A 14,331-nucleotide genomic window follows, 5' to 3' on the forward strand; every position below is an offset into this window, starting at 1 on the left:
CCACCTACAGTCCCAAACATATTCTACTGACATGCCAAGAAAGCTGTCAAATTTCTTCCAAGGTCTCTTCAATTTTCAAAGTTATTTCTTTCCAACCTCTCTACTTTGGTTATTCCATTCTTAGAGTCTAAATGGTGCTCATCTGTCCTCACTCTGCCTATAGATATCATATACAATGTCAAAGCTTGGCTTGAATGCCACTTCTTACTTTCTTGAGTACTTAAACAAAAAAGATGTCTATGTTCTGAAATTTCATGGGGCATTTGTCTGTATCACTCACATAACGCCTATTTATTGGCTTGTGTTTCTTCTGCTTCTACTAGGCTGTAAACCTCTGGGGGAGGTACAGCTGTCACATTTGCCTTGTATTCCTCTTGCTGCATAAGAGATACTTTTATGAGAGAATATCTTAGAAAACATTTGACTGTAGGAATGAATGTAAATCTCCTTTATGATACAGTAATTCTGTTGGCTTTTAATATTGGGGGAACTGAGTTTCTTTTTAGAATCTGATGAATTTCTAGCCAGGAAAAGAAAAGAATTACATACACATAGAGACAAGTTTTATACAAACTTCAGTCTATTTATGGATCCCCTGGAGCCAATCTAGGTTAAAAAAGTTTAAATTTCACCCATCCATGTATTTTGTGGTCTATATTTTGGCAGTGTAACCATGGGGGCTACCTGAACTGGAAGGAGTTTTTTCACATTTCTATGCCAAGGTTTCCAAACTGTAAACAATACTGTTGTGTCTGCCTCAGTGGGATGTGAGGTAATAATGGATAAATACAAGTAAATGTGTTTATTTGTATGGTCATTCAGGATTCATAGCATGTAGGACATTACATTAGGGATACAAGAAGTTATAAAAACAACAAAAATTAAATCATTTTTACCCTGAGAGACTATAATTTTTATATTCTAATCAGGTAGAGAATAAAGAATTCAGTCATGTATTTAGGGCACATTTGTGTACTTTATTTTATATAGGGCTCATATTCTTTTTCTAAGATGCTTAGTGAAAAGAGACAATGAGGCCACTAACTTTCTCAGTGACTATTTCAAGACTGTTCATGAACGTTTCTTCTCCCTTTACCAGTAGTCCTTATCTGTGTTCTCTGGAGAAAGCTGTAGTGAATCTGAAGTCTAGATGTTACCATCAGCCCCACTATCCCATCAATGTCAGGGGATCAGAACATGAGCCACAGAGTTCAAGATTAGAAAAATAGAAGGCAGAAGAATAGAGTGCCTGACCCTTTGTAACTCTGTGGGTGGCATCAGTGACTGGCTGTACAGCTTACATCTGAAGTGTGGTTTTTTTGAATTGTGTCCAGGCTTCCTGGTAATAGTCACACAGGTAATACCTTGATGGTGATCCAAAGACCATCTCCTTCCATTGCTTCTTTCAGCTGCTCCTGACCTTGCAAGAGAGCCATATTAGAAGCTGTGTTTCTAATATAAAGAATGATTCACAAAACTCATGTACTTATGTGGATTCATTTTAACTTCTCTTTGTAAAGACTGAAGTTAGATAGGTATTATGGGAGGCAACATGATGGGAAAGATGGATGGAATAGCAAACCAATTAAATCAGTAAGCATGAAGTACAAATAATGGTCTACAGTCTAGCTGTTGGAGTTTCGGGAAGGAAGAAGACATAATTTGCATCTTCAAGGTGGTCAGAATCTGGAAAAAAAAAGCAGGCATATTGTTAAATCAAGTTTAGCCTAAAGCTGTCCCCTCACATAGTTTAAGTTTAGCCTAAAGGTTTCTCTGTATATTGTGAACTATAACATGGGGAGGTGTAAATAGACTGTAGCCTACACTTGTGCCAATCACCAAGTTTTGGCCAATCAAATGTAGTCAGCTGTTCCAACCATTTTCTAATAAGGTAAACGCTGAGCTGTAACCAGTCGAGCTGTTTCTGTACCTCACTTCTGTCTTCTGTATGTCACTTTCCTTTTTGTGTCCATAAGTTATCTTCTACTATGTGGTTCCCCTGGAGTCTCAGTGCCTATTTTGGCTTCAGAGGCTGCCCTGTTTACAAATCATCATTGCTCAATTAAACTCCTTTAAATTTAATTCAGCTGAAGTTTTTATCAATATCAGCATATAATTATAAGGCTTTTACAGGAGCTGTGACTGAGATTCACTGGGTTTGGTGGGAGTATAAAGAAAGAGTACCTAAACCAAACTAGGTGAGTTAGGATTGGTTTTAAAAAGCCACCACTACTATCACCATCAAAATTCATTTGCTCAGTGAAACATTTGTGATATTATATTGATGCCTTACGGACAGAGAGATATATATATACACATACATTTATAAATTATATAGAATTAAATATATATATTATGTATAGAAGGGATTCCAGTTTTCTAAGACCTAATAAACTAACATAAACACACTGACATAAAATGAAAGATCACCACTAGAGCGGTCATGTTTATTGAAGTAGTACTTTGCTCAGAGAATTATATCTAGAAGAAGGCAAATAGTTTAGGGGGTGTGTGTGTGTGTGTGTGTGTGTGAGTGTGTGTACATCTGTTTATTCTTTAGGTTCTCCAATCAGTCTGCAAATGATGGTTCTAATTAATGAAAATGTTTATGACATGGTGGAGATTACTGGAATTGGACTACAGTCAATTCATTACATAAAGGTCACTGCAGCTACTTTCAGATAGGATAACTTTTGCTCTCTGATGAACTGATATGCATGTGAGAGAGTCAATGTCACCTTCTAAGTCTCTAGAGCAATCTATCCCACTGTCATATCTTTTTTTTTGAACCGTGACATTCTGAAAAAGTGATTGTAACTCTTCTATTATTTCACAAAGGTTGTACTGCCAAGAACTCTCCAGGATGTATATTTTTAAGATTTGGCTTCTTCCCTAGAATTGTGAACTCTTCAGATGCTATGGTAATGGGCTTGAAAGTCATCTATGCAATGGAGTTTCTATTAATGTGAATAACAGGTATTCTAATTTCTTTCCACACTTCTCCTGGCAGATAAAACATTCTAGTTAGAGAATAGATCTCTAACCCATTCCCCAAAGAATTAACAAATATCTTTTGAAAGCTTTAATTAAAGATATAAAATCTGGGAGAGCAGGGTGGGGATATAGAAAATAAAATTACATAATTTCAATTAAACTTCAGAAAAATTACACATATCCAGTGATGAATTTAATTTTATTTTAGAATAAAATGCTGCTTAACCTGCCTTTAGTTTAATCATCTATATAAATGCTTGGCCTGCTATTTTTAATTGCATTTTTTATTATTCATTATTAAGTTACAGGCCTTTTTGCTTGGAGAAAAACTTAATCTATCCATCAATCAATGATCTATCTATCATATCTATACTATATAATATAGATAATTTAAAATATATGTGCATCTATATATGTTAAAATTAACATTAAAAGACTTAAAAAACAGTATTCCATTGCTTTTCTGTTAGAAAACAAGTGTTATAATTTTAACCATCTTGAGAAAAGGTGAAAATGCACGTGTTAAAATTATTCCTTTTGTCTCTGCCTGTTTTTTTTTGTTTGCTAATTTTGTGGTTTCTGTTTGTATTACAGCTCATTAGAAATGAACAAATTTAAAAATTCAATTCCCTAACTTCTTCAATACAAAGAATATGGTAAAATATTTATTTCAAAAATATGTTCCTTGGTATGAGTATGTGCTAGGTCAATTTTCTTGCTATATTTTGAAATAGGTCTAATTTAGAAGCTTTTTAGAGCAGAACATTGTACATTTGACAGTAATTGTGACTGGTTTTCATAATGCACTGATGTAGCATGTCAAATCTTATGTAGTCAGTTAAATTCAGGGAAAGAAATTAAATTTGGCAATAGTTGGAATTTTTCTCTCCCTGTAATTAAAGAAAGCTCTCTTTCTTGTTATGCTTCATCTGTAATAGACACATTGCTCCCTTTAACATCACTTAAGGACACTGTAATTTTCTGTCAAATTCCAACCAACTTATGTTATCATTTTGTCAGTTTTCATTTTCTGTCCCCTTTATGCCCTTGAAATATTTCATCATGGACTCAAAGGCATAAAATGAATGTTTCTCAACTTGCGATTCTTTCTTTTTTTTAAAGAAGTTTGTCTTCTTTCATGAGGACTATCTCACTATAAAGTGTGTTTTATAGAGCAGAGAACAATAGGAAATAGACAATGCAGCTCTCTTAAAAAATTGACATTGTCCATAAGTTTATTATTATTAATTATTGAAAGGAAATACAATAACCATTTTAGTTTTCCTGACGGCCAGTTATGTCAGGCATATAGTTTAAATAAACTAAGAGATTTAGAAGATTGATGTTTTAATATTCAAACTCTATCCAGAGAAATAAATTTAGATTTGTGCATATTGGTCAGTAAAATATAATTCTTAAAAAATATTCTGTTCCCTCTCCATCACTCTACTTTGTGTATGCTTGAGAGATTATACAAGTGGACAGAGCATAGGCAGCTGCAGCAGGGCAGGTGAAGTTGGCGCAATAGAGCTGCATGACAGGACTCTATTACAGTAAGCAATACAATTCCAGAAATAACCTATGTGGAACATATTGCCTCTGCTACAAATGTCAGAGAACGGACTTTGATCGATGGTGTTGCAACACAAAACCACATACTAAAACTTTTTAATTATGATGACAGTGTAGAAGTGTATGCAGCCTTGCCAGAAGTGTTAGTAGTTTTTATAATTAACAAATGGGCAAAGAACATAAATTCTGTATGCTCCTCAGGCCTTACAAATGTCTCTGATTGCTATCATCAGCATGTATGTAAGCGGGAAAGCATGACTGGGGTCTGGTGATCATCACCTCCAAAGGGGGAAGCTTTCTATAGGGTGTGATTATCTATGGAGAACCACACCACCTGGAGTTGCCATATTGCTACTCTAAAAATTCTCTAATGTGGGAGAAAAACGTGCTCATTTGTGTTGGAAGCTGTCGTTAGCAGTTAGAATACTAAATAGTGGTATACGTGGTTTATACAGACTGAGGTCTATAGAACACTCATACTTGTCGTTTAAACAACTTCATAAACTTAAGAAAAAAATACACCCAACAAACATTCACAGCATTTCTGTAGAAGCATTTGCTGACAGTGAAAGTGGCAAAATTGCTAGGTTTTAGATTGTCTAGAGAAGTGGGTTGCTTTGAACGATGAATGATCTGAGTTAGAGCAAGTTGACTACAAATTCTGGTTTTTCAAAAAACTGGATTTGCAAATTGAAGTTAAAACATATGGGGAATTTTTATTAGTTCACTTTTGTTTTTTCCAAATTGCCTTATAAAGGAAATTAAAGAAAAGAGAGCAAGCCACGTGGATATCATGAAATATGCACCATTTTTTCCATATTTCATTGCTGCCTTAGCCTACAGCAAGTTAAAAAAATACAATTAAAAAAAAACCAATTATGATAACAAATTCTTGCCAGAAATATATATATATTTTTTTCTATAATTAAAGACAATTTCTATAATTAAAAGTCTATGGTGGCAAATAAATCTTTTTTTCTTCAGAATATATTTTGTCAATGAATATACCCAAATGATGACTTATTTTATCTTATAGAAACAGCTCTAGTGAGAGTCACCTGTATATTCCTGTGTGTAAAATTCTAGATGCATATAATTGTAAGAGTGGCATATTCTTTTTTTTCAATGTATAAAAATTTCTTTATTTCAACATTTTGAAAAAAAGTAATGCCCTAAAAGTAAAGGAAATAGCATGGAAGTGATGTAAGAGCAAATAGTATGAAAAAGGAACTGCATATTCTAAAAATTTATCAGAGTATATAAGGCTAGCAATATTATTATTTTTTGCACTGGTGAGGAGATTGACTGTTTTGCCCAGGTGAAATATAGATTTTGTTAAGAGTTTAGATATATTGAAAAAAAATTTGAGAATTAGTGCAGAGATTAGAAAATGATAATGCCAAGCTTTAAAAATTTATTTTCTTTTTAAATCAAATTATAGGCTACCTGCTTTATTTAAAAAAAGTTCTATTTATTTTGTTTTAAACATGAAGTACATGGTAATATTACCTTCAATTTCACTTTGAATTTCCAAGTTAAAATTTATTAAACATACATAAATATGTAAGCTCTGTGAGGCCTAAGACTGTGCCTGGTTAGATTAAAATAATGATCTCTCACAATAACGATTCAGATTTATTAAGAGATTACTTTGTGCCAGATGTTGTTCAGGGCAATACATGTAAAGCAGAATATTTCCCTGACACCTTCATGTGATTCAGGATGGGGTCCCTTATTTACTCAGTCCGCTGCTCTCAACTTTTTGTGAGGAGTGTGTGTGAGTGAATGAGTGCAGGAACTGGAGTGCTGGATCTGGCTGGCTGCTTTGGCACCAGAGGACCAAACTCCACTTACCTAGACCTGCTGCATTCCACCCTTTGTGGGAGGGAGTGCGCAGGTGAGCAGGTGCAGGAACCAGTTAGATGGTTTAGCACTGGTAGGAGTGAACTCTGTGCAGGCCTTATGGCAGCATTCAGGATCCAGTCATGGGTGCTTGTGACTCCTGAAGCTCCATAGGGTGTGCTACAGCTCTTTTAGCTCTGCCATCCATGGACGGCTTAAGTCTTAACAGCTCAGTGGACCCTTTGCTTTTCCATGTGAGGTAGCTGTCCTCTGCAAGCAAGGGCAAATGGCCTTTTGTATCCACACTTGTGGCTTCACAGCTGTTGTCTGGTGTCTAGAAAAAAAACAGGTCACATGAATGAATTGAAGGATGATAAATGTGGGGGATTTTTATTGCCAATGAAAGTGGCTGTAAGTGGGAAGGGGAGCTGAAAAGGGGTCAGGTTGGGAAGGTAATCTTCTTCTGAGGTCCAGCCATCTTTGGCCAGATTCTTCTCTGAAGTTACACTGTCAAGCTTTCCCTTTGAAGTGAAGCCGCTTCTCTCCAATATCCAGCTGTAGTTCCATCTACTGGCTGAGTCTGGGGTTTTTATGGGCATAGGATGGGGAAGGATGGACCATGGGTGGTTTAGGAAAAAGCAATATTTGAGTGAGAAAACAGGGATGGAAATTCTCACTTTGGGCCATGGTTTCAGACTTTTTGGCTTGAGGGTGGGGTTTTCCTGGAGACTTATGCTTTTCTGCCTAGAATTTCTCTGCCCCCATCCATATCACATGTGTTATCTTGTTTGGTCTTCTTGACCATTGCTCTTCTTTGCCTCAGCACATTAGAATTAAATGCCTTAGAAGCCATTGGCCCTGAGAAAGAGAATAGTGTCTCATCTCCTATTCTTTGCTGTATGCATTTCATACTTTTGTTTTTTTAAAAAAGAAAGTAACCCAAACTCAAAGGCACAAAACTTTCATAAATACTGAAATTAAGTGTTTTCACTGGAAACAAATTTTAGATGTATTTGATGGTCAAATTATGAGTAATTTTACCAAAGTTGTGCTTCCCTAATTTTTAATTCCCTCCTTAGCTAATGTGTTCAATATGTGCTTAATTTGCCCTCTTTGATATTCCTTCAAGACCCTCAGTGCCTAGAATAACCTGGTAGACATACTTCATTGCCAGCTGACACAGTGACAGGAATAAGTATTTACATAGCTCCTGTCTTCAGCTAATTAGGGAGATAAGACATATTGTTATAGAAAGTTTAAAAATAAAGAACACTTTAAAGGGATACCAAGAACTTACCTACAGAACAGCACTCATTTTCATTTCACTCATTTGTTATTTTTTCTTTTTTTCTGTTTCCAGTCAATGTATTATTATTTTAAAAATTTATTTATTATACTTTAAGTTCTGGGGTATATGTGCAGATCATGCAGGTTTGTTACACATGCCATTGTGGTTTGCTGCATCCATCACCCCATCATCTACATTAGGTATTTCTCCTGATTCTATCCCTCCCAATCCCCCCACCCACTGCTATTCCTCCCCTAGTCCCCCACCCCCCAGGCCCCAGTGTGTGATGTTCCCATCCCTTTATGTAGGAAATTTGGGAAAAAGACATGTAGAGCCCATACAAGTAATCAAATATGGGTGGCAAATAAATGATGCAAACTGAATGAAAGAAATTGTGGATTCCAAGTCCTATTGAGGTTTATGTTTTTCAGCATCAGCAGAGTTGAGTGAAAAATGTCCTAACAGTAATCAGAGCAGTGGGTTCCAGTTCTGGCAGTGCCTTAATGTAGCTTGGCACAAGCCTGGCTCTCAGTTTATTTATCTGGAAAATAATATGGCTGTGGTGGAGGACTGTGTAAGATCCTAGTTTTGTGTTCCCTTTAGTTTGTCCTTTTTCCTGTGTCAAGTCATTTCTTCTTCCAGAGTTATCTTTCAGAAGCAAAGAGAGTATCAGCTTCAAAAGTAGAAATTGGCATCTAAATGCAAATGGATGAGGGTTAGGATTATTTATTCAATGATTTCATTTTTCCTATTTGTAGTGAGTCTGCACTTATTGCATGTAAAATGTTATGACAGTGCAAAGGCTAAGAAGGTACAATCTTTTTTCAAGACAGAATTCTAGAACCAGCTGAATGAGAGGAACAAGGGCTGTGCTATAGAATTGTTGAACTGAGGAGGGTAGGATGGAGGACTTCATGGCAGAGTTGACATCTGAACTGGGTCCTTTAGTCAATCAATTATCATCTCATTTGTACGTAACATTTATTACATAGAGCCCATTGTGTGTGCTAGTCACTGTGGGAAATACAAACAAGAAGACACAGATCCAGTCTTCTTTTTTCACCAAGTGAATTTGCCAGAAAAGCAAAATTTATTTAAAAAATATTGCCTCTGATTTTCTTAGTATCTGACATTCAGGCAAAGACATTAATAACTTCATGGGCTTTTAAAATAATTCACATTTTATTGAGAAAAGCACAAAGTCATTTCCATTTTCTTAACCTAATAAAATGTAGCTCTCCTTTGGATTATTGTTCATTCAATAATATAGACTGGAATTTCACTTTAGCAATAATGTTACTGCATCCAATAGATCGTATCTTACTATTCTCTGTCCTTTCCAAAATCATGCTCTGCATGAAACTTTTGGTTTATAGGCTTTTCTCCTCAGGAGAGCACTAACTTGAATGTGTTCTGTAAAATGTCACATTGTCCCCAAACTGGTTTTTCTAGCTTTTGTGAAGATTATATGGTCTATGGGTTCTGCCTGGTAAGTTTTTGTACATCACCGTACGTCTCTGCTCATGGTGAGCATCACAGACTGAGAACAGCTCTACTTTTGATGGATGTTAGTACGTTTCCTCAGTGACTGATTTTTATTAGTTTCAAAAGATAACAGTATATGCATGCACACACACTGATGTTTCTGAAGGGCATTGTGATGAAAGATTAGAATGCTTTTTGCCTTCTTCCTGATCAAACAGTGTGTCTTAGGAAGCATGGGTACATTTACATTTTTTTGTCGCCAAAAAGAATAAAGGCTGTTGACATTGTTACTTATCACTCAGCTTTATTCCTTCTTAATGCCAAAGTCTGCCTATTTGGTCAGTAAAGGCTGAGATCATGAGGTCAGCTATCACATAAAGTTCAGTATATCTAGAATATAATGTTAACCCAGAAGTTATTTCAAGGGAAAGCAAGATACCCATGATTTAAGCACAGGTGTTTAATGGCCAACTATGGAATTAGGTTCACCTCATAACAGTGAAAAACACTACCTGGGGAATTGAAAATTAACACAGAGTGTAGGTTTCTATTATAATGAATACCAATGAGACAAAAGAACAATTCTGTGAACTTAAGAAAGTTAACTCAGCAACACCTGGCAAGCTGTATATCACAGAAGACTTTTAGCACACACATTGGCAGCAATGCAAAAAAGCAAAAGGAAAGCACTGGGACTGGCAAGGCTGGAAAACTGAACCTCTACAGCATTTATCATAGGTAGTGAGACAGGTTTTTCCTAAAATATCTCTTCTTTTCAAGCAATATGCATCACAGTTTTATTTCAGATAGTGAGACCTAAGAGTTGTTTCAAATCCTTAATGATAGCTTCTATCACTGCTTATTTACGCAATTGTGCTGAACAATCTCAGCATCATGTATGAAAACTCTGGCTGCAGTCAGATCCATGTGAAGCTTTGGAATGCCTGTCTGCAAAAGTATCAAGTCTTTCCTTTGAGGTCTAGAGATCTAATCTTAATGGATGACGTGTCCAGCACATGAGGAAAAACTTCTGATGTCATGTTCATTAAGCTAACATGTAAGGTGCTTCTTTGATGCACTGGATACTGTCAGGAATAGACCCTATCAATAGTAACAATGATAAGGTGCTTCAACTATGAGCCCTTCCCACTAACTGTTCATGATCTGATAACATCGGATAACCTTTGCCATTCTCCAGCTAGACAGTATATGATCTGTGTAGTGAGAAAATTGTAACCAAATATTAGGTTGGTGTAAAAGCAATTGTGGTTTTTGCCATTATTTTTGCACCAACCTAATAGATCATGCACAGCCAGTTTAAGATGCTCTTAGAATGGGTGGAAAGCCTGGAATTCATGACTTGAAGGGTCACTCAAGAAAGATTAGCTAATGGGTATAGAAAACCTATCCTATGACAGAAATTCATATAGATTTTTCTCCACTGGTTTTATCATTTGGTACTTGCAGCATCTTGGTGAGGAAAGGCAGTGGTCAAGATCTTTCAGGTGCAAGTGTCAGAAACCCAATACTAATCAGCTTCGATAAAAACAGAAGATATTGGCTCACATACCTGAAAAATCCTGGTATAGTTGAAGATGCAGCACGGGGTCTCTCTTCATGAATTGACTCTGCTTTCCAGGGTATTGGTCTTAGTCCTAAGCTCTGCATGGTGACCTCTGGTCCAAATTTAGAGGAAAGCAGCATCTGTTCCTAGCAGTTCCTAAGCAAGTCCTTGAATCCTTCTATTTGTGCTCTCTTCTGCTGTCCTTGCCTCTCTTCTCACCCTATACCTGTTTCTTGGTGATCTCATCTATAACTTCAACTATTGCCTGCATGCTCATGGCCTCCAAACCTAACTTCGAAGCCCCTACCAGTGTTCCTGAACCACAGAGCTATTAAATTTCCTTCTAGAAATCTTTACTCGATGTCCCAGAGGTACTTCTATCTAGGGAAGCATTTGTTGTCTAGGCTGTCACCTGCTTCTTTCCAAGAGCAGGGTGAGACTGGGCGAGGTGGGCTTCGAGGGGAGGGGCATGTGCGTGTCTAAGCTATAGAGTCAGAGAGACTTGAGATTATAGCTTGCTTCTATACTTATGACACTAAATGCCAGTTTCATCATTTATAAAATGAATACAATAAAATGTTTGTTGCAAGAATTAAATTGGGTTTTATACATATATGAAGATTTCATTTGAGTGCTGGAAACATGATAAGCTAAGGATAACCAAGGAATTTCTATTGACATGTTGACTCTGATTGACAGTAATCATTGGAGTGTTCTGTTAGGGAGAGACATGAAAAAATGTCCAAGCTTATCAAAAAAGAGTTCTGTAGTCAGTCAGTGGTCTCTAACTTGGTCATGAGAAGATAAGGGGCAATCCTCATGCCTCATACTTGCTTCTTAAACAGGCACTCAAGAAATAGGCCAGCATTAGTATGTTCTGTCATGGTTATTATTACTTCTTTCTTGCTGTATAATATCACCACCTACTCAGGTTTCTAGGCTAGGCCATAATATTTTCTTTCCTTTTCTGTCTTAGGTGGGTTAGGCAATGTTGAACAGGTTTCTGTTACAGCAGAATTTTTTTATAACTTACAACCTTTCCAGAGATGGATGTAATATTCTGTTTGTCTCAACCATAGGGTGTATCTCAGGATATTAGAGGAGTAAACATGACCTTCTGAACTGCATTTGTGTCCTTAATTCACTTAGTCCTTTTTCTGTGGGGCTGAATTGACTTTTCTCAATTCATTGTTTCATTCTTCACTATGGGAACTACATTTCCTAAAATCATTTTCTTGGAAACTACACGTCCCAGAATCCCTGACCTGTAGTGTTGTAGGTAACATTCTGCCAATGAGAAGCACAAGTGAGAGATTTGGAAGGCGAGAGAAAAACATAAGCCATTATTCTTGAATGGTAGCTACAAGCAAACGAAATTCTATGTTACAAAAAATAATCATGAATAATGATTATAATAGATAACAAAATGACACAAAAAAATAAACTAGAGTAAAACAGCATTTGTGGCTTCTACATATTATTGTAGTAATCTCCAAAACATAGATCTAAATTTATATTCCCTGTTGTAGTAAAATAAAAAATGCATATTTCAATTCATTCTATTTAATAGTTTCATTTCTTAAAAATATTTGCAATTTGATATATAAAAAATGAAATATTTCTGTTGCATAGCTTTACTAGTCTTTGATATTGAATACTTTTCAAATGTTGATTAGTGTATTGGTAAGAAATGTCTTTGGCAAAAATAACATAAAATGTAGTATTTGTGATTTAAGCAAATGTGAGCATTATTTTTCTCATGTGATATTTCCTCATATAATAAGGGTAAAATTGATTCAACTGCTCAAAAGCAACATGAGAAACCCAAGTTCTTTTCATATCTTCACTTTGCCATCCTGAATAGCCTGGATTTTGCTCTTGTTCTTGCTGCTTTGTGGTCACAATATAGCAATGATAGTACCAGATCTGCTTTGTTTTCTTCTAGGAGAAAAAAGGATAGGCAAGAAGAAGAAGAAAAAAGAAAAAAAATATTTTTAATTGTGTCCTATTGTAACTGGGGTGTGGCTCAGGGGCTCAGCTCCCTCCTTGTGCTCCCCAAAGATGTAATTGGGGGATGGGAGCAGAGCTTCGGGGGCATCCCAAAGACCTTCCTGTTCTTGGATCTGATGTTTTCCCTGACGTGCCCATGTCCTTGACCTCCCATACTCCAGGAATGGGGAAGGGGTCCTGGAGGTTCGTTGAGCTTACCTTTGGACTAAATATCTTGGACCCAAAGAGTTTAGCAGAGAGTGATTTCTTAGGCAGAGAAAGAGAAGGAGAAACAGAGAGAAGGTTAGAGAGCTCCCATGCTGCCATAGGAGGGGATCCAAGGGAGGAATCCATATAGGTAGGGAGCAGTGGGTTTTTAACCTTGGAGCTATTCCTGCCACATTTATGTTCTTATCCAATGAGAGAAGTTCTTTCAAACTTCTGCTGGAGTGATTGATCTTTGACTTTGATATTGGATTGGCTGCCTGGCACACAGTGAGAGCCCCCTCCTCCCAGAGATTTTGGAGGGCTTTTTGGAACAAAGTAGCTCACCGGGAATTTCTACCTAGCCCACGTGCAGGAAAGTTGGACAAAGAACTTTATGTTCCTGGATGGGGACATGGATGGAGGCATGGCACTGCCTTTGAAACTATGCACCTTGTGGACTCGGTTTTCCTTAACACAGTCCCTCAGTCCCCACTCTGAACAGGAAAGTCCAACTTCTGGTGGGACATGGGCGTCGATTGCTCTTTAGCTACTTCCTGTGAATTGGGGCATACAGGGGGCCCTGCAGTTGAGGTTTCCTCCAGAGGGGAGTCTTCCAGGGGTGCAGGTTGATCCAGAGGTCCATGATAGAGCTCATGAGCCAAGGACATCTGGGGTTCCATTTGCAGGATCATTTGTGGTCTTATGGCTTTAATTCTAGAAGACATGAATTTGACAAGAAGGTTAAAGAGGAGAGGCCCAAAGGCCAGAAATAATAGAATGGTTATAAACGGGCCTAGGAGAGGGTAGAACCAGGACAGCCAGTTGTTAAACAAGCTTCAAAAAACTGTTTTTTGGGGGGATTTTAGCCTTGTGTTTGATTTGGTCCCTGAGTTATTTAACTTTCTTTAAAACAATACCTGATTGGTTTATAAAGCAACAGCATTTTTCTCCTAAAAAGAGACAGGTTTCTTTTCTCTCTGCTGTTAGCAGATCCAGGGCCCTTCTATTTTGAAGAGCTATGGCAGCTAAAGAGTTAAGCTGCTTTTGCAGAGAGAATTAGCAGCCTTTTCCATGTTATTATTTGACTCCTGAGATAGCTTATAGTAAAAGCTGAGTAGAGGTAATAACTCTTCCAATGCCAGTACCAAGTCTTCCTATTATTTCCCACACCCATGAAAGGAATGATTGGGGTTCTAGCATGGCGTGACCTTGGCAAGAGAAGGCTCTAGACCTGAGAGTCAGTGTAAATTGCCATGGGGGGCACTAGGAAGGAGTGAAGGAGAGCTATTAGGCCAATCCATAGGGGCAATTGCATAATGTCAGGTCTCAGATAGTAAAGTTATGAGTGATAGTCCTGTTAATGCCAGGGTGTAAGTTAGACTTATGAGTA

This window comes from Sapajus apella, unplaced genomic scaffold (genome assembly GCF_009761245.1).
Source record: "Sapajus apella isolate SASKATOON/1434 unplaced genomic scaffold, GSC_monkey_1.0 scaffold6, whole genome shotgun sequence".
In the NCBI taxonomy this organism is placed as follows: Eukaryota; Metazoa; Chordata; class Mammalia; order Primates; family Cebidae; genus Sapajus; species Sapajus apella.